Source organism: Thamnophis sirtalis, unplaced genomic scaffold, assembly GCF_051295495.1.
Source record: "Thamnophis sirtalis isolate CommonGarterSnake01/CBP01778 unplaced genomic scaffold, rThaSir2_p1.2 scaffold_11, whole genome shotgun sequence".
NCBI lineage: Eukaryota > Metazoa > Chordata > Lepidosauria > Squamata > Natricidae > Thamnophis > Thamnophis sirtalis.
The window spans coordinates 66791664-66811711 of NW_028261391.1; the positions used below are offsets into that span (position 1 = coordinate 66791664).

The 20048-nt window shown below is 39.4% G+C and overlaps 1 protein-coding gene across 1 annotated transcript in view; it reads left to right on the forward strand.

The window, feature by feature from the left end:
• PTPRE (protein tyrosine phosphatase receptor type E) overlaps positions 1-20048 on the forward strand; it is a 139359-nt gene that overhangs the window by 54135 nt on the left and 65176 nt on the right. The window lies entirely within an intron of this gene.

Genomic DNA, 20048 nt, shown 5'->3' on the forward strand with positions numbered 1-20048 from the left:
TGAAAAATATGATATGCCACAGATGAGGTGCCACTAGGTTGGTGATGCCTAGGTGTATATCTCCATCCTGGAGAAAGTAAGTGATGTTGTGGATGTCCCTCCACAATGCCTGGAACAACAGGCTTCAATTGAACTCTGGACAGAGTGGCTGTGGAAGACTCAGCAGCCGAGTTTTGGAGTTTGGAAGCTGGAGAAGAAATTATGCTCGGAGCGCGGTGGCGGTGACGGCGGCCTGACTCTCGAGGGAGAGCTGAGCCAGGGCATGGTGATGCTGGGAGACATGCTTGCTGGGGGCGGAACAGGTGCTCGCGCAACCCCCTTCTCCACCGGGCAGAGCTCCATCCCTAATGTGCCCAGCCGTGGGAGCTGGGGGGGGGGCGGGCAGAGCACCACGTGCCTTGGCGCCTTAGGGATACCCCCTAGGTCAGTGAATGGCGCTCTGCCCAGCTGGAGAGGGGGTTTGTCAGGCGGTTGCTTGTGAGCGTGGTCACCTCATGGCTGCTTCGCCCTTGAGGCTCTGCCTGGCTCTTTCCCAAGGGAGCCACTGCCTGGCAACCTCAAAACAATAAGCCCTTCCCCTATAACAGTGGTTCCCAAACTTGACAACTTTAAGACTTGTGGACTTCAACTCCCAGAATTCTCCAGCCAGCAGAGCAGAGCTGAAGTCCACAAGTCTTAAAGTTGCCAAGTTTGGGAACCACTGCCCTATAATAAGCCCAAGGCCATATTTCGTGGGGCAAAAGAAAATAATAGCAATAGCAATAGTTAGACTTATATACCGCTTCATAGGGCTTTCAGCCCTCTCTAAGCGGTTTACAGAGTCAGCATATTGCCCCCAACAACAATCCGGGTCCTCATTTTACCCACCTCGGAAGGATGGAAGGCTGAGTCAACCTTGAGCCTAGTGGGATTTGAACAGCCGAACTGCTGAACTACAGTCAGCTGAAGTAGCCTGCAGTGCTGCATTTAACCACTGCGCCAACTCTGTCTTATTTTCGGTAGTAAACAACTATGCTACAGTAGTTTAAAAATTAGTTAGTTTTAAATTTGATCATGCCATTAAGCTAGTCATGTAGGAAGTGTTGGGAAAAAGTGGTGTGCACACTTCAGAGTTAAAATCAAAGTCACAAGAACTGTTGCAAGCTGCTAGCCGTGTTTGAAAAATATCAAAGATCTGAATTTCTGTCCTTGAAGATTCAAGTAGTATATTGTATTTCTGGAGCGTTCATTCTCCCCTGCCTTTCTTGACTCGAGACATTTCGTAATACTTAAAAAAAAAAAAGAACAAGAATTGCATAAAATCTGCAGCTGCATGGAAGGGACTATGAGCTGCAAAGCTAGTAATTTTTAAATCACTGATCAGAATGAAAGCTTCCTATTCCTGTAAGGGCGAGGAAATATTTTACACTAAAAAAGAACAGCCCTTTCCGATGACTCCCTTAAGCTCTTTCATTGTTTATCACACGACAAAGCAATTATTGCAGGGTGCAGAAGTCAAGATTTCCATTTATAAGAATGGAATTGGGTAAGGAAAGGGATGAAGAAAAGGAGGCAGAGAAAACCGCCAGTCTGCCTTTTCAAAAGAACTATTGGCCAGAATTTCCTGAAAAACAATTTGCTGATAAGGAGTTACTTCCAGTTTAGAAGCAAAATGGACTTCAGGCTGTTATTCATAAGAATTTTCATTAATGAAAAGGAGGTAAATATAGTATTGATTTAATTTTATAGTGCTATCACTAAATGATGTGGGTGTTGAAACTTGAAAAAAACAAATACAAGCAAGATAGCAGTCAGCAGTTTGACTTATATACCGCTTCATAGGGCTTTCAGCCCTCTCTAAGCGGTTTACAGAGTCAGCATATTGCCCCCCAACAACAATCTGGGTCCTCATTTTACCCACCTCGGAAGGATGGAAGGCGGAGTCAACCCTGAGCCGGTGAGATTTGAACCGCCGAACTGCAGAACTGCAGTCAGCTGAAGTAGCCTGCAGTGCTGCATTTAACCACTGTGCCACCTCGGCTCTAAGATGAGATATGTGAGTGATCTTTTATGCAAATAATATATGGGGAGCTTGCCTTTGGAACAGATCTGTAAATGATGATGAATAATCTGATCCTGAGTACGGGACATTTTCTTGATTACATGGATTTTTTTAAAAGGTGCTTTTCTTAATATTCTTGCATTTTCTTATTAATTATAGTACTAACTGTACTTTCCTGTAATGTGTATAATTTGCTTCCAAATTCCTTTTTTTCAGTCTTGTTGAAAACAGTATTTTAATGCATAGATCTTTCAGACGTTTGCAAGAAAAGGAAATGGGACTAACAAGACTAAATATTAGTTCCCTGCTCCTCATTTTTATTTTATTCATTTATTTATCCTGAAACTGATTCTTCACAGTGGTTTGGTTTAAAAGATGCTAAAAGCACAGTAGTTGTTTGCAGTGAAAGTACAGGAAACAACTGTAATGAAGGGGGGAAATTACAACACCAAAACAAGCCAATATATTAACGGATAAAGTTTAGTAAATAATCAAAAAGGAGAATTATACTGTGGAAGAGACGGGATAGCAGAGCCTACTAGGGAAAGGTATATACAGATAATGCAGAGATGATAAAAAAATTGCCAAATGAAAATCTTTATTTTTTTTAAAGGATGCTAAAAGAACAAAAAGGATTACTTTAAACTGTTCGGTCTAAAAGAAAAATAAAAGAATCATTCTGTCCCTTGCTCAGTCAGGGCAGCAGAATGCCTACAGCAGAGGTGGGTTCCTACCAGTTCGCACCAGTTCGGTAGAACCGGTTCATCAAATCTACCGAACCGGTTAGAAGAGGTTCCACCAGAAAGCAGGCCACACCTACAGAAGAGGTTCCAAAAAATTTTGAAACCCATCACTGACACACAGACAGACAGACAGACAGACAGACAGACAGACTCACACAGAGAAAGAGAAAGAAAAAGAAAGGAAGGAAGAAAGAAATAAAAAAAGGAAAAAAAGAAAGAAAAAGTGAGAGAGAGATGAAAGAAAAAAGGAAAAAGGGACAGAGAGACAAAAGGAAGGAGAGAGAGAGAGAGAGAGAGAGAGAGAGAGAGAGAGAGAGAGAACACATGGCCAGCAAGCCACTCCCACCAGGTCACATGGCCAGCAAGCCACTCCCACAAAGGAGGCCACACCCACAGAGTAGGTTCGAAAAATTTTTGAAACCCATCACTGGCCTACAGGTAAATAAAGAAAAGGCAGAGCTACTCAAAACTCCCAAAATCAGATTGAAGTGGGAATAAATTTATTTGAAAGAGAGCAACGATGTTAGTATGTTAATTTCTTAAGGCTCCCTTTCACTTTAATGTTTTCCTTTTTGTTTGTTTTGGTATCACAATTTCATTATAAAATATAGGTAATGTTCAATTCATAACGGTTCGCTTAATGATTGTTCAACGTTACAGTGGCACTGACTTCTGGCCGTTTTTCACAGTTACAACCTTTGCTGCATCCCCCATGATCATGTGATCAAAATTCAGATAGTTGGCGACTGGTTCATATTTATAACCAGTCCTTAAAGCCATATTTATGGCTGGGTCCTTAAAGTCATGTGATCATCTTTTGCTACCTTTTGACAAGTAACGTCCATGGGGAATCCAGATTCATTTAACAACTGTGTTACTAACTTATCAGCTGCATTGATTCACTTAACAACTGAGATGAGAAAGGTCACAAAATGAGGCAGAACTCACTTAGCAAATATCTCGACAACAGAAATGTTAGGCTCATTTATGGTTGCAAGTTGAGGCCTACCTGAAATGTGTTGGATAATTGCTTTGATTCTTTATATTTTTCTATATTTCTCTTTTTTAAGCTGCAATTTGTTTAAAAGAAACTTTGCAGGTTCTATGTCTGTGTTCGGAATTTTTATCTTCATTTCTCTGGAGACTCAGCTTTGGTGTTGAATGTCATTTATGGTTGACTAAGATAAGTAGGGTGAAGCATGTCAAATTACTGGCTTAGGAGACTTAGTTGTGTGTAGATGTAGATGCATACATGTTGAGCGATATGGGGTGTACCTAAATACACCAATGTTACACCCATCCTCCACGAGCTGCACTGGCTCCCCATTGGTCTCCGGACGCGCTTCAAGGTGCTAGTCATTACTTTTAAAGCCCTACATGGTTTAGGACCTGGCTACCTGAGAGACCGCCTCCTGCCACTTACCTCCCCCAACGACCAACAAGATCGCACAGGTTGGGCCTCCTCCGGGTGCCGTCAACCGGACAATGACGGCTGGCGGCCCCCCGTGGGAGGGCCTTCTCTGTTGCTGCGCCGGCCCTGTGGAACGATCTACCCGTTGAGATCTGGACCCTTACCACTCTCCGTAAAGCCGTCAAGACCTGGCTGTTCCGGCAGGCCTAGGGCTGTTGATTGATATCCAGCCCCGTTTAGATGGAATGGATGATGTCGAATTTTAATCTTGTATTTTCTATTTTTAAATTTTAAATGTTTCTTTTGTCTTGTTGTGAGCCGCCCAGAGTCCCAATGGGAGTGAGCGGCATACAAATTTTATTAAACTTCTAAACTTCCAACAAAGACTAGAATGTGTTTGATGGATCTTAGTCCACCAAAACAAAAGATTATCCTGGAACCTGATATTATTCTGTGGGAAGCATCAGAAGAGCAATGATTAAAATGTATTTCATCTCAGCTTGACTGATTAGTGTGGAACACATTCTTGACTATATTGGCATTATTAATATTTAAATTGATATACTATTCAATAAGATGTCTCTGGAAGATTTATTTGTCATGCTGAGATAGTGAATTAAGAATCATATTCATTCTTGTCTCTTCCAGAACAATTTAAAACTATTTAGGACTGTAAGGTTGAGCTTTTCATCAACACACATTCTTAAGGCTCAGAGTGTTTTTATCCTTTAACTGCACTCCACAGAATCATTTGAAAAATTATATTGAAGTCCAAAAGTTATATTTGTTCCCCATAAAAATTGAAGCTAGTCAGTCAGAATTATTTTATAAACACTGAGCAGGTACTTCCAATTACAGGTATGGGAAGGAAAAGTCCAATTTGCTTTAACTCACAGGGTAGGAGAAGAGACCGGGAAAGGTAGTTTCATATGCATAGTATTTATTTTTGTCTGCAGTAAAACACTAATACACTTACATCTGTAAGCTTCTTGGCTAAGCAGCTTCTTAAGTGGATGGCTAAAATGGCTACAGAGTAGGAAGTTATTGTTGGGCCTGTTGCAAAATCTGATACATGCAATATAATCTTCTTTTTTATGGCGTAAAATTGAGCCTAAGTTCTCTTCATTTCTGGTAGGGGAAAACTGCATATATGATTTTCCTTATTGACTTGTATAGCAATAGCAATAGCAATAGCAGTAGACTTATATACCGCTTCATAGGCCTTTCAGGCCTCTCTAAGCGGTTTACAGAGAGTCAGCATATTGCCCCCAACAATCTGGGTCCTCATTTTACCCACCTCGGAAGGATGGAAGGCTGAGTCAACCCTGAGCCGGTGAGATTTGAACCGCTGAACTGCTGATCTAGCAGTAGCCTGCAGTGCTGCATTTAACCACTGCGCCACCTTGGCTCCTGGTATCTTGGTATGAACCAGAGTTCTCCAAAAAGAACCAGGGCCAATGAAAATACCCATTGTTATTGCTATTATTTGTTAAAATCATATTAAATTATTTTCATATAATAAGTCTTTGGTGGTTGATGAACAATCAAATTTCCTGAAGAGGTTGAGAGTTTGACCGCCCTTGGTTCAAACTGAGTCCAATGGGATTAATTCAGAACATGTATTCAGGCTTAGTTGTGTAGTTGAAGTTTTTCATTTAAAAATAGTTTTGGGTGGAGAGACACTTAATATCTGTGACCTCGGAGCACATCTCGGGCAAAGCCAACCATCAGGCCGACTGGTTGAGTCACGCGACAGTCGACAATGGCGAGTGGCAGCTCCAACCTGAGTTATTCCAGAAAATCTGCCTCTGGTTCGGCACCTCACTGGTGGACTTGTTCGCCACACCGGCGAACGCCAACTGCCGAGATTCTTCTCCCGATTCCAGACCACAACTGTGGAGGGCACGGACGCTCTCGAGCAGATGGCCTCCAGGCCTATTATATGCCTTCCCCCCTCCCCCACTCATCCCGGGAACCCTGAGGAAGGTAGTAGCAGAGAGGGCACACTTCATCATTGTTAGGAATATAATCTAACAATTGGGTTGGCAATATATAAATCATGTAACAATGCTATACCTGTTTCTTTAAATCATACTGTAAAATGTGATTGGTTGCTGTTTCCTCAATCGACCATAAGAGGGAACCAGAATAACTGTTAGCTCTCTGTTTGTTAGATGCTGGGCTGATCTGATCTGAGTGTTTTGGAAGCCGGCTGTTAGAAAGTGCTGTGAGAAAGCGCCCGAATGGTATGAATGTTGTGTTTTTAATTATGTATTGTCTTTATGTTAAAAGTTTGTCTCCCCCTCCCTTTTGGGTTGTGAGCCGCCCTGAGTCCCCCCAGGGAAAAGGGCAGCATACAAATAAACTTCTATACTCTATACTCTGTGAGCTATTGTAAGTTTTGCAACTGCTAGCAAACTTTGAGTACCAGACTGTTTGTATGATTATGGACTATGCTATTTGGATTATCCCTTAACTGAAAGACACTGTCTTATCCGTGTATGACTTGGACTGTTTGATGGACCATTAGTGGGCGGTAGGACCAGGTTGACTACCACTGCCCTAGACAATTAGTAACCGCAAGGTCAAATTCTGCTACATGATGTAATGGAAGTGGAGGACAATGGTTAGCTGCTTTTGGAGGGGACGAAGTGTCTTCAGATTCAAAGGAAGAGATTTCAAGGTGTTCAAAACTCAGATGGTCATATTTCTCATATGATATATATGCAGGAATTAGCTACTCTCTTTTTATTGAATGGCCTCTCCTGCCAAACATCTTGGCTGTTTAGCTGTTAATGCTCTGTTAAAGAGCTTGGAGATCTGGCTCTGCCAGCTGGCTTGGGGTCCCAGTGGGAGAATATCATGCCAAAACACCTCCTCCCCTCTGCACATCCTGTTTCATCCTTCTCCATCTTCTCATTTATAATTAAATTATACTTTGCATTTTTATTGTTATTAGAAAGATTTCTTTTTAATGGTTTTATTGTTTTTAGTGTTGTAAGCTGCTCAGAGTCACCTTCTGGAGAGATAAGTGGCAAACAAATGTAACGCATACATATCTACATATCTACATTGTAGGATTCAGAGGTGGGTTCCTACCAGTTCGCACCTATTCGGTAGAATCTACCGAACCGGTTAGAAGAGGTTCCACCAGTGGACCCGGAAAGCAGGCCACACCTACAGAAGAGGTTCCAAATTTTTTTGAAACCCACCACTGGCAAGGATCTTGTAACTTGACAGCTTTAAGACTTGCATGCTTCAATGCCAGAGTTTCTGAATAGCTACTTGGACCGACCTAAGTACTAATTCATAATTTCATATCCGGTCACATGGGCAGCAAGCCACTCCCATCCGGTCACATGGGTGGCAAGCCACTCCCACAAAGGAGGCCACACCCACAGAGTAGGTTCCAACAATTTTTGAAACCCACCACTGGTAGGATTGTATCAAAGGCAAAATGTTTAGTCCCAGAAATGTTTGAACTAGTCTTCCCCAACTTCCTAATTGTATAAACAATTCCTAGAAATTCAACTACTATCAAAATTCTGAAAATTCCAAGTATTTGCCAATATAACGCAAAGCCTAGAAAATGTTCTTTTAGAAAAAAAAACATAATTTTTTAAAAACATGTTTATCTGTAGTTCAGTGTTTTTACAATATGGTTTCTTAATCCAGTGACAATTACACATTTGTTCACTTTAGGCACGAGTTTTCTTTATTTATATCATAACATTTTATTTAAATAGAAATAGTAAGTAATAGGAACTTTAATTTTCTCTCAAAAGTTCTGGTTAACTTGATAGCAGCCCTAAGGAATACAGCTGAAAGACTTGAATATGCTTGATTAAACAAAAGCTTTTGGCTAGATCAGTGCTAAATATGAATATATTTCCTTTTTCATTAGGATAATGCAAATTTTATTGTGGTTTTTTTGGGGTATTTTAGTACAAATGCTAACTTTGTAACATACAGAGTTTTTAATATTATTATTATTACTACAGTATCTCTGTGACTGGATTTAACAAAATAAAGGTAGAAACACATTACCACCTTTCCTGAAACAAATATTAATATTTTAATCATTGGTGGGTTCCTACCAGTTCGCACCTATTCGGTAGAACCGGTTCATCAAATCTACCGAACTGGTTAGAAGAGGTTCCACCAGTGGACCCGGAAAGCAGGCCACACCTACAGAAGAGGTTCCAAATTTTTTTGAAACCCTCCACTGGTCCTTGGATATGATTATTCTACACTATCATGCTCCTATTTATAAACCTCAGTGCCTCTGTGAAAGGGAAGGATGACTACTGCGTTTGTGGTGCAATCAGAACATTGCGTGTGTTGAAGTTGTTTTAACGCAAACCAAAGATGCCTTTTGAAAAACAAGTTTACATCCTATTCTTATGCATGCCAGTGCTGTGTGTGAGGTAATTTAAGGTGGTTCTGACAAGTGTCGTCGGCATCTTCATATCCGGTCACATGGGTGGGAAGCCACTCCCATCTGGTCACATGGGCAGCAAGCCACTCCCACAAAGGAGGCCACACCCACAGAGTAGGTTCGAACAATTTTTGAAACCCACCACTGGTTTTAATGTATGTTGGGAGTGTGATAGTTTAGGCATTAGATCAGGAAGTACATGTACTGTGCACTTGCTGAGCTATTATTATTTTAAAGTCGATATTTTGGGAAATATTGTTTTAGTGTGTTTATGATGTTTGTAGATTAATTAGTATTGTCAAGGTTCCAGGTAATACTCCCAACAGAATCAAAACTCCAAGGCACGCATTTTCCTCAAAGCTTGAATTTATTAGAGTTGTCATATTGACACATCTGGGAGAACCTGAATCTAAAAGCCCCCGGGTTTTCCCAACCCAAAGTAAAATCAAAGTTACTTCCCCTACATCCACATGGGCATCACATGCTCCAATCAGATCACTATCCCAACTGTAATTGACTCCCAGTCATACCTCCCCAGGTGCAGACTGAATGTCTTTGACTCCCAAGGAAAAAATTGTTGTTATAACTATACACCCCACACTGTCTCCACTCCCACTCCCATTCCCATAGCTTGGCCATCCATCGCTGTGGCAGCCCTGAAGACTCCAATTAAAGATGACTCCAGGGCTGATAAGTACATTATACAAACACATCAGAGGTGAGTTCCTGCCAGTTCGCACCTGGTCGGTAGAACCGGTTCGTCAAATCTACCGGACCGGTGAGAAGAGGTTCCACCAGTGGACCCGGAAAGCAGGCCACACCTACAGAAGAGGTTCCAAAATTTTTTGAAACCCACCACTAACACACACACAGACAGACAAACAGACAGACTCACAGAGAGAGAGAAATAGAAAGAAAGGAAGAAAGAAAGAAATAAAAAAAGAAAAAAAGAAAGAAAAAGTGAGCGAGAGATGAAAGAAAAAAAGGAAAAAGGGACAGAGAGACAAAAGGAAGGAAAGAGAGAGAGAGAGAAAGAAAAGAAAGAAAGAAAACACATGGCCGTCAAGCCACTCCCACCAGGTCACATGGCCGGCAAGCCACTCCCACAAAGGAGGCCACACCCACAGAGTAGGTTCGAAAAAAATTTGAAACCCACCACTGAATCACATCTACCACTTCTCTGTATTTAGGAGTTGAAGATGGTAATATATATCTTCATTTTGTTCACAGCTTCTATTCAGTGCAAGGTCAGCCGTTTATTATTTTATGTGATGAATCCATTCTATTTATGATGAATCCTCTTTACTTGGAAAACTGCTAGTTATTCTGTTTTCTCAGCTGGTTTTAGGAATATATTCGGAGTTCACATGGGGACTAAAGTGCTAATAGTGTTTTTAGTCTATGAATGATAGATAAGTCTGCAGACCTTGGATATTCTCGATATGGCTCACAAAAAGCTACTTTATTTTGCAATAATATGTTACCTGCCACGGAGTATTATAGCAATAGCAATAGCAGTTCGACTTATATACCGCTTCATAGGGCTTTCAGCCCTCTCTAAGCGGTTTACAGAGTCAGCATATCGCCCCCACAGTCTGGGTCCTCATTTCACCCACCTCGGAAGGATGGAAGACTGAGTTATTGGAAAGAACAGGAGGGAATTGGCTATCTTAATGAAGTTTGTTGTGTTGAAGCAAGGAAATTAAATAAATAGACAAAACTATTGTATTTGCATACTAAGATAGGAGGTGACAATAAGACTTACTTGCTCTGTGGTCTTGATTGGAAGAGGAAGATTTGATTTAGGTTCCTTCTAGTGTTCTTGATCAAGACTGAAGGAGAGTCGTAATTTCACTGACAACTTTATTTGATTCAAATATGACTATTTAAGTCAGTTCCATTTATCTTGGCCACTTTACCAACTACAGCAGAACCTCTAGTCACGAACGCTTCTGACCACGACCAAATCGGATTCCGACCAAAACAATTATAATATTCTTTTGATGGCTGATTTCCAGTTCCAGGCCTTTTTTTTTTTTGGTAAGCCCCAAATTTTCAAAATTAGGTTCGGGTCATGACCAAATCAGTTTGCGACTAAAGTTATGGAACGACTTATGACTAGAGGTTCTACTGTATAGGGTTTTGCTACCGATGTCCTTTTTAAATACGTCCTTCCTGGTTTTCATATTACTCATCTGATGCCATTAAAACTGAAGGCCATCCAGTTTTGCCCAAGCGAGATTGCTAGTTTCTTAGCATTTTCTTGCTCGTTGTCTGCAAGCTTTGGGATTGGGCGGCCTATAAATTTATTAAATACTTAAATTTATTAAATACTTAATTTTTTTCCCTCTCTACCAAAGTGCTCCTCCTTCAATAGGTGTTGGGAATAGTCTTCTCAGTTAACTTCATTTAATGCCATGTTTTTCAGAAAAATATAGCAAAGAAGGAATTTGCAGAGAATTTAGCCTTTTTTTATTATTCAAAACATGTTTTCCTCTTTCAGTGAGAAAATGGTCACAATTATAGTTTACATTTGGAAAGAAGTAGTAAGTGTTAATGTTAGTGCCTTTTTGTGTAAGGTGAACTTGTTTAGCCTTGTTAACCCTTAAACAATTTTTGTGGCTGCCTCAGTTCATTTCCCATGCGAAATAATCATTGCAATCATCCATCCTGATTTCTTTTCTTCCTCCCTCCCTCCTTTCCTTGCTCTACTTTATCTTCTTTTATTGGAAGTTTTACAAACTTTTTTCATATTAAAATCAGTAAGACAATTTACAACATTCCCAAATGAAATATGTGACCTCATTTTAAACATTCTGGATGGTTTGCTTTGTCAGCATAGATAAAGCTATGTGTAAAATGGATGTCTTTCAACAATTATGTTTTTTGCATGTTGCATTGTATGAGTTATAATCTAGAAGTACCTTAGCATTTTACCTAACTGTAATCGTTTCAAGTTAACATTTCTTATTACAGATAAACAACCCTTTACTTCTTCATTCAATATACAAACATACATACAAACATACATACAAACATACATACATACATACATACATACATACATACACACACACACACACACACACACACCAAATATTACTCTGAACATTTTTTCTTGTACAATGGCAGGTACTCTAAATTAACCCTTCTATATATATCCTAATAAAATAGATGTAAGATATAAACCTGAGGAATAATTTATTAAGTACAAGTATAATCTTGATTGTCATTGTACTTAAATACAATGAAATTGGTTAATTAAAATGGCTCTTTTAAGTATTTCCCCTGTTTTAGCCATTCTGTTCCCTTCCTTTTCCTTTTGCCATTTCCTTTATCACAATGCAAGCAGAGATTCAGTTAAAAATAACACACACACACCGCCACCCCCTGTGGCTTGGATATTTGTGTTTTAAAAGTGTGATAAGACAATAAGTATCACACTGATAGGACTCCTTACCCATCTAGTCAAGCAGTTTGTTCTCACAGCGGCGCAAGGAAGCCTGTTAGTCTCCCAGCAGATGGCTTTCCGAAACAGCCACACTGCCATCAAGGCTAATACTCATTTTCCCCTATGATTTACATGAATTGGTCAATTTCTTTTTTTGAAGCTGGCCATGCTGAAAAGGAATATCGCATCTGGTGTAGCAACTCCAAAGCTGCAATTGGTTTTGAGGAAAAAATAATAATCTTTTTTTCTGTCCTAATACTTCGAAGATTCAATTTCATTTGATGACTGACCTCTGGTTCTAGTATTTTGGGATAGATTTTCTTTGTCTACTCATCAACACCATGTATAGTTTTATACATCTTAACAATGTTTGCCTCTTTTCTAGATTAAAAAGGCCCAGATGTTGCAACTTTTCCAGCCCCTCGATCATCTCAACTGCCCTCTTCTAAATCTCCTCTTTCTCCACTATTATTGTTTTTACCAATAGCAATAGCAGTTAGACTTATATACCGCTTCATAGGGCTTTCAGCCCTCTCTAAGCGGTTTACAGAGTCAGCATATTGCCCCCAACAACAATCCGGGTTCTCATTTTACCCACCTCGGAAGGATGGAAGGCTGAGTCAACCTTGAGCCGGTGAGATTAGAACCGCCGAACTGCAGATAACAGTCAACTGAAGTGGCCTGCAGTACTGCACCCTAACCACTGCGCCACCTTGGCTCCTGCCACTCTGAACAATTTAGTATCATCAGCAAACATGGGTATTCCACTGGCCAAGCCCATTTATGTTTAAAAGCATCAGTGCTAGGACAGAATTGGATAATGTTTTTATACATTGTATAGATGTAGCTTCACGATGTATTATTAGAATAATTATGAAGATAACCCTTTATTAAAGAAAGTCTGTGTGTGGCCTATTATGGATCAGCTTTTTAAGGTTAACACACATTTCTATCTATCTATCTATCTATCTATCTATCTATCTATCTATCTATCTATCTATCTATCTATCTATCATCTATCTATCTATCTATCTATCTATCTATCTATCTATCTATCTATCTATCTATCTACCTACCTACCTACCTACCTACCTACCTACCTACCTACCTACCTACCTACCATCCATCCATCCATCCATCCATCCATCCATCCTGATTTCTTTCCTTCCTTCCTCCCTCCTTTCCTTGCTCTACTTTATCTTCTTTTATTGGAAGTTTTACAAACTTTTTTCATATTAAAATCAGTAAGACAATTTACAACATTCCCAAATGAAATATGTGACCTCATTTTAAACATTCTGGCTGGTTAAAAAGGCCCAAATGTTGCAACTTTTCCTTACCTGGAAGCTGTTCCAGCCCCTTGATCATCTCAACTGCCCTCTTCTAAATCTCCTCTTTCTCCACTATTATTGTTTCTACCACTCTGAACAATTTAGTATCATCGGCAAAGATGGGTATTCCACTGGCCAAACCCATTTATGTTTAAAAGCATCAGTGCTAGGACAGAATTCTGGGGGATCTTTATTTTGCTAAAGGTCCATTTAATCCTGTTCTTTTTCACCCCTATTCCTTGGTCACTTCCTTATTCACAAGACAACCTGCCCTTGTATTTCATGGCTGTGAGGTTTATGTCTTTGATGAGGGACTTTTATCAAAGGCTCTTTGAAGATCTAATTAGATGATATCTGTTGGTTCATGTTGTTTAACACCTTTTAAAAAACTCTAGTAGATTAGTTAAACAGGACTTCCGTTAATGAACCCATGTTGGGTATCCTTGAGAAATGCCTGTATTTCCAGATGTTTGCCAATTTTATCTTTCCTACCAGCTGCCATTATCGTTCTCAGTCCAGATATTAAGCTGATAGGCCTATAAATTCCCAGATTCCCTGTGAACCTTTCTTAAAAATTGGTGTTACTCTTAAATGTTAGACTTACCATCTACTTCAGTGATTACTCATTAAACGTTACATTACAAACTCAGCTACTGTTTTGTCTTTTCCAGTCTTGTATCCCAAGGCCACGGTTGAGTAGTTGGAAATTTAAGTTATTGAAGCTGAATCAGGACATCTCAGGAATCCATATTAATAAGAAATTTAAAATTCTCTGCCCGTATCCTTAAGCCACAGAGAAGATCTGATGGAGGGGAAATTACTGACTTGCTCTATTTAAAACGAGGATTTTGCTCTATTTAAAATGAGGATTTTGCTCTATTTAAAATGAGGGTTTTCTTTCTGACGCAGCCTGAATCCCCACTGTCAGTGTAATGTAGAACAAATCTAATCAATCAATCAATCTTTTTTTGCGTTGCAGCTGACTAAGGTTTAGCCTGCATTTAAAAATGTTTTCATATTGGGCCAAGTGCCCAAATCCTCTAGGGAGAATATATAAAAAGAGGCATAAAAGTAAATGTTTTCCCATTTTGATCAGTTAAATCATTTCCGACTCTAGCGGATGATACTTGCTTGTTTCTAAGCCAAGGGAATTAGTGTCATCTGAAGACATTTCCATGGCTATCATGACTATATGCCGAGGTACACAGAGAACTGTTACTGACCCACCAAAGTGGTACCTATTTATCTACTCGCATTTGCATGCTTTGGAACTGCTAGGTGGGCAGGAGCTGGTCAGGAATGGGAGCTCACCCCAGGATGTCAGCTTTAATTGCTGAACCATTCCCCCCCCCAAAAAAAAACCCCAAAGCACTATATCTGAATGAAATAACCCCAGTACTGAGATAGACCGTAGCCAGAAAAATGGAGATCTGTTTTGCAAATCATCATTTTTTGCAGTGCATTCAACACAAATGTTTGTGTCTATGTCTGTGCATTTGCCTCTATGGATAAGCAAGTGAGTTCATTACTTCTGCTTCTTACGATATGATTTATTTATTGTGGGTTTTTGGAAACAGAAACCTTAACAGTAAAGTTTTAGATTTGTTATGAATATATTCTGAACTGCCTATATCTATGTTAAATAGAGTGATGGTTTGGAAATATGATACAACCAATAGCGATATTTATAGTGGTGAATAAGACCTAAGATGTTATCATAGTGTTAAATTTAATTAGATATGCAATTAGACATGCCCTCGTCCTTTCTCGCCTGGGCTACTGTAACACTCTCTTCATGGGGCTGCCCTTGAAGAGCACCCAGAGGCTTCAGCTGGTCCAGAATGCACCTGCGCGGGTTATCACGGGGGCACCTAGGTGCTCCCATGTTACACCCCTTTTAGGCGGCCTGCACTGGTTGCCGGTTGTCTTCCGTGTGCGATTCAAGGTACTAATTATGACCTTTAAAGTGCTCCATGGCTTAGGCCCAGGGTGCCTGCGAGACCACCTACTGCCACCGGTAGCCTCCCACCGTCCAGTGCGATCCCACAGAGTTGGCCTCCTCAGGGTGCCATCGGCCAGACAGTGTCGGCTAGCGCCCCCCAGGGGGAGAGTCTTCTCTGTGGGAGCGCCTTCCCTCTGGAATGAGCTGCCCCCGGAGCTTCGCATAATCCCCGACCTCCGGTCCTTCTGACGCGCCCTAAACACTTGGCTTTTCCAGCAAGCCAGCCTGGCCTGAACAAAACAAATCAAAGTATTGATCATTGTTAATTTTAACAATGTAATATTTTCCATTTAAATTCAGAGCAGCTCTTGAAATTCTGCATTGGCTTCTAATGTCAGTAATAAATTGAGATAGGCCAAGAAAGAGAACCTACCGTCCATTGGAGCAGAAATTCTTCCCTGTCAGTAAAAAAAAAGAAAAGAAAAGAAAGATCAAAGGGAAGAAATTCATTTGGTGTTGGATGATGTGAAATTCTTAGGAGTATATTTATAATGTTAAAGGTTATGCATAGCCATGCCATTACTGGTAAAATTAGATCTAACCTCACTAACACCTACTTCAGTTGTTTCCCGTCTGGACAACTTAATATACTCTTAAGTAGTTGCTACCTTTGAAAAATATTCAAAACCTTTTGGCAGTTCAAAGCATAATAATAAGCAAGCTATTGAATGAAGCAAGTAATAAGAAGCATGAACATCCCTTGTTAAAATAAATTCATTGGGTTGGCATTTATAAAGTGACTTGGAATCAGGCTATTTTTAAAAAAAAGTTTGTTTTCCCTTCATGAAGTTGTATGGGCTCCAGTATCTTCAGGGGAAGATCCTGTGAAGATTGAGTAATTTCCTCTCAGTTTCCTTCCTGTTGGTTTGCAAGAATTTTTGAGTTCAAATAACCTTTGGTATATAAGTTGCAGTGGTGGGTTTCAAAAATTGTTTGAACCTACTCTGTGGGTGTGGCCTCCTTTGTGGGAGTGGCTTGCCACCCACGTGACCGGATATGAAGATGCCGACGACACTTGTCAGAACCACCTTCAATTACCTCACACACAGCCCTGGCATGCATAAGAATAGGATGCAAACTTGTTTTTTAAAAGGCATCTTTGGTTTGCGTTAAAACAACTTCAACACACGCAATGTTCTGATTGCACCACAAACGCAGTAGTCATCCTTACCTTTCACAGAGGCACTGAGTTTTATAAATAGGAGCATGATAGTGTAGAATAAGCATATCCAAGGACCAGTGGTGGGTTTCAAAAATGTTTGGAACCTCTTCTGTAGGTGTGGCCTGCTTTCCGGGTCCACTGGTGGAACCTCTTCTAACCGGTTCAGTAGATTTGACCAACCGGTTCTACTGAATAGGTGCGAACTGGTAGGAACCCACCTCTGATAAGTTGCTTAGTTGATAAACTGAAACATTTTGTTAATGTGTTTTTCTAAATAAAGTTTTAAGCCGAACTTTTAGTTTTTTAATGCCTTAAATTGTAATCTTTTGATATGAAACAAATCACTAAATAATCTTTAAGAACAATAATAACTTCTGTTTAAGGTGGCTCAGAGACTAAGACGCTGAGCTTGTCGATTAGAAAGGTCGGCAGTTCGGCGGTTCGAATCCCTAGCGCCTTGTAACGGAGTGAGCTCCGATTACTTGTCCCAGCTTCTGCCAACCTAGCAGTTCGAAAGCACGTAAAAATGCAAGTGGAAAAAAATTGGAACCACCTTTGCTGTGGAAGTAACAGCGTTCCATGCGCCTTCAATGTTTAGTCATGCCGGTCATATAACCACAGAGACGTCTTCGGACAGCGCTGGCTCTTCAGCTTTGAAACGGAGATGAGCACCCGCCCCCTAGAGTCGGGAATGACTAGCACTAGTTCAAGGGGAACCTTTACCTTTACCTTAACTTCTGTTCGTTATATAGAAATCTCCATTCTTTAAAATGATTCATTTTGTATTTTGGTGCTAGAAAGTGAGTTTGCTTACAAGATAACTTTTCTCTTTTAAAACATGGATAACTATGTGTTTATCTATAAAACAAACCATAAACTTTTGAATTTAAATTATGGTTTGAGCTAATTCTTCGTTTGTTAATAGTTTGAATTATTATTAAAGTGCTACAGGTTAGAATTATATACTATTCTCCAATATTCATTTAACTTGTGGGATTAAATCACAATAGTTCTGCAAACTAACATTTGTTTCTATGTGTTTCATAGATAGGAAAATTTAGGTTTGTGTGACTGGATAATGCTAGTGACACTAGTTATGTATGTGAGAAAATAACATTTACAATGATTTCTCATTAACTAAACCAGTGTTTCTCAACCTTGGCAACTTGAAGATGTCCGGACTTCAACTCCCAGAATTCCCCAGCCAGCATTCGCTGGCTGGGGGATTCTGGGAGTTGAAGTCCAGACATCTTCAAGTTGCCAAGGTTGAGAAACACTGAACTAAACCAATATATACTTCGATCCTTTTAACTATTGTAGAACAAAGGAAACTTAGCACATCTAGTTTCTTTATTTTAACATCTGGACATCATGTATAGACATAGTTTCCTGTCTCCTAATTTTGCTTTTGTTTTTAGTATTAACTTACACCTAACTTAAAAATCTTGGATTATCTTATATTTCTATACTGTGTTAGACTTTGATAAAGAGGTTTAGCCAGTTTATGAAAGGAAGGTGTGAAGTATAAATATTTTAATCACATCCGAAATGTCTGAAAGCATTTTAAGGGGCATAGACGTTGTTTATTTACAGACTACTGTAATATATTTCATGTAGTTGCTATACTTGGGAGAAAGTGGGTGAAATATATTTTGCTTAACCAAATTCTCTCAAGAAGTCCATATTTGTACATTTGTGAACTCCAGTTCTATTTGAGTTATCACTGTAGTTTCAGATATAATTGAACTAAATACTAAATTTATGGGCTTAGTTCTCAAGTTGAGTAATTTTTATTGATTTTCTGATGCACATTGATACAGAGTTTTCAAGAACTTCTAAAAACTAAAAGCTTTACATATTATATATATATATATATATATATATATATATATATATATGTATGTATGTATGTATGTATGTATGTATGTATGTATGTATGTATGTATAATATTATATAAATTTATACGTGACCCGACAAAAGCGCGAATGTCAAAAGCGCGCCGACAAAACCGCGGCGCTAAAAGCACGCCGACAACAGTGCGCCGACAACAGCGTGCCGACAGAAGCGCGATTTAAGTTAAGGTTAGGTTTAGGGTTAGGTTTAGGGTTAGGTTTAGGGTTAGGTTACAGCGCGCTTCTGTCAGCGCGCTGTTGTCGGCGCGCTGTTGTCGGCGTGCTTCAGCGCTCATTCGTCTGTGCGGTTTTGTCACCGCGGTTTAGTCAGCCGCGCTTTTGTCATTCGCGCATTTGTGGTGGAACCAAATTTATATAGATTATATTAAGCTGTCATAGCGTTGGAATAATGCGAAGTAGGAGGAGGAAAAGAAGGAGAAGAAGATACTGTATATATTAACTGCATTTTGCTTAATAAATGGACTTCGGCAAGCAGTCATCCAATGCATTATTGTATATTGTGTTAGGTAATAAATATATTTTTGTGTTTTGTGTTTTCTATGTTTGTGATTTAATTAGCAACCTACCCTATATTCAAAGATAATAAATATTAGAATAATAACTTTATTTAATTGGAACTGCATGTTGACGGCTTCGGGATAAAACAGGAACTGGAATAGGAGAGGTGGTAAATATTGCCTCACCCTCCATTTAAACAGCAAGAAAGCTCTGTTGAAATCAGAAATTTCAAAGTTTATTTCCTATTTATGTTTACAGAAGGCTTATGTTGGATAAAAACTCACATATTAAGAAGGGCTGAAATTTATACCAAGAATCAGAAGGAAGTCTTGTATTCTAGCCAACCATCTGCATTTAATTTTGATTACTAAAATAAAAAGGGTGGTGGTTTTCCTAAAAACAAAACTTTGATACACTTCTAGGATGTGCTATACAGTATGTATTTACCTTATTTATTATTCTAATTATTGTTAGAAATGTTACAGGAGGTGTTACCTGTTCCATTAGCACATTTTTTTAAAAAAATTCAAGGTTGGTGGTGATTCTTTTTTTTTTCCTACCTCTCAAAAATATATTCAGGAAAAGCAGGAAATCAATATTTGGTTTAATTCGAAATATGTTAGATAGTGCAGACATAGCGCCATCTGCTGTGCAACAATATAAAAACTGTGATAATGAGGGAACAATAGCACACACACACACACACACACACATACCAATCCCTTATTTATAACCAGATTAAAAGTTCCAATGGCCAAGGTCCTTTTGGGTGGATGTTCAGTAACCAGCCTGAATTCATAACCATTTGCAGTATCTCACATTCACATTATCATAATTTATGGGGTATTTTTTGCCAGAAACCAGGGTTTACTTTGGTTTCAGCAACAAATGCCCATTGCAGAAGATGGTTTGCTTAATGCCTGCTACAAAAGAGTAAGATCAGTATGTGGTGCCCTCCTTCATTACCTGTAATCTTAGGATTGTAATACAGGCTAAATTCCTACCATAAATTGAGGACTACCTACATTTTTCTACAGATTATAATAAACCATTATTT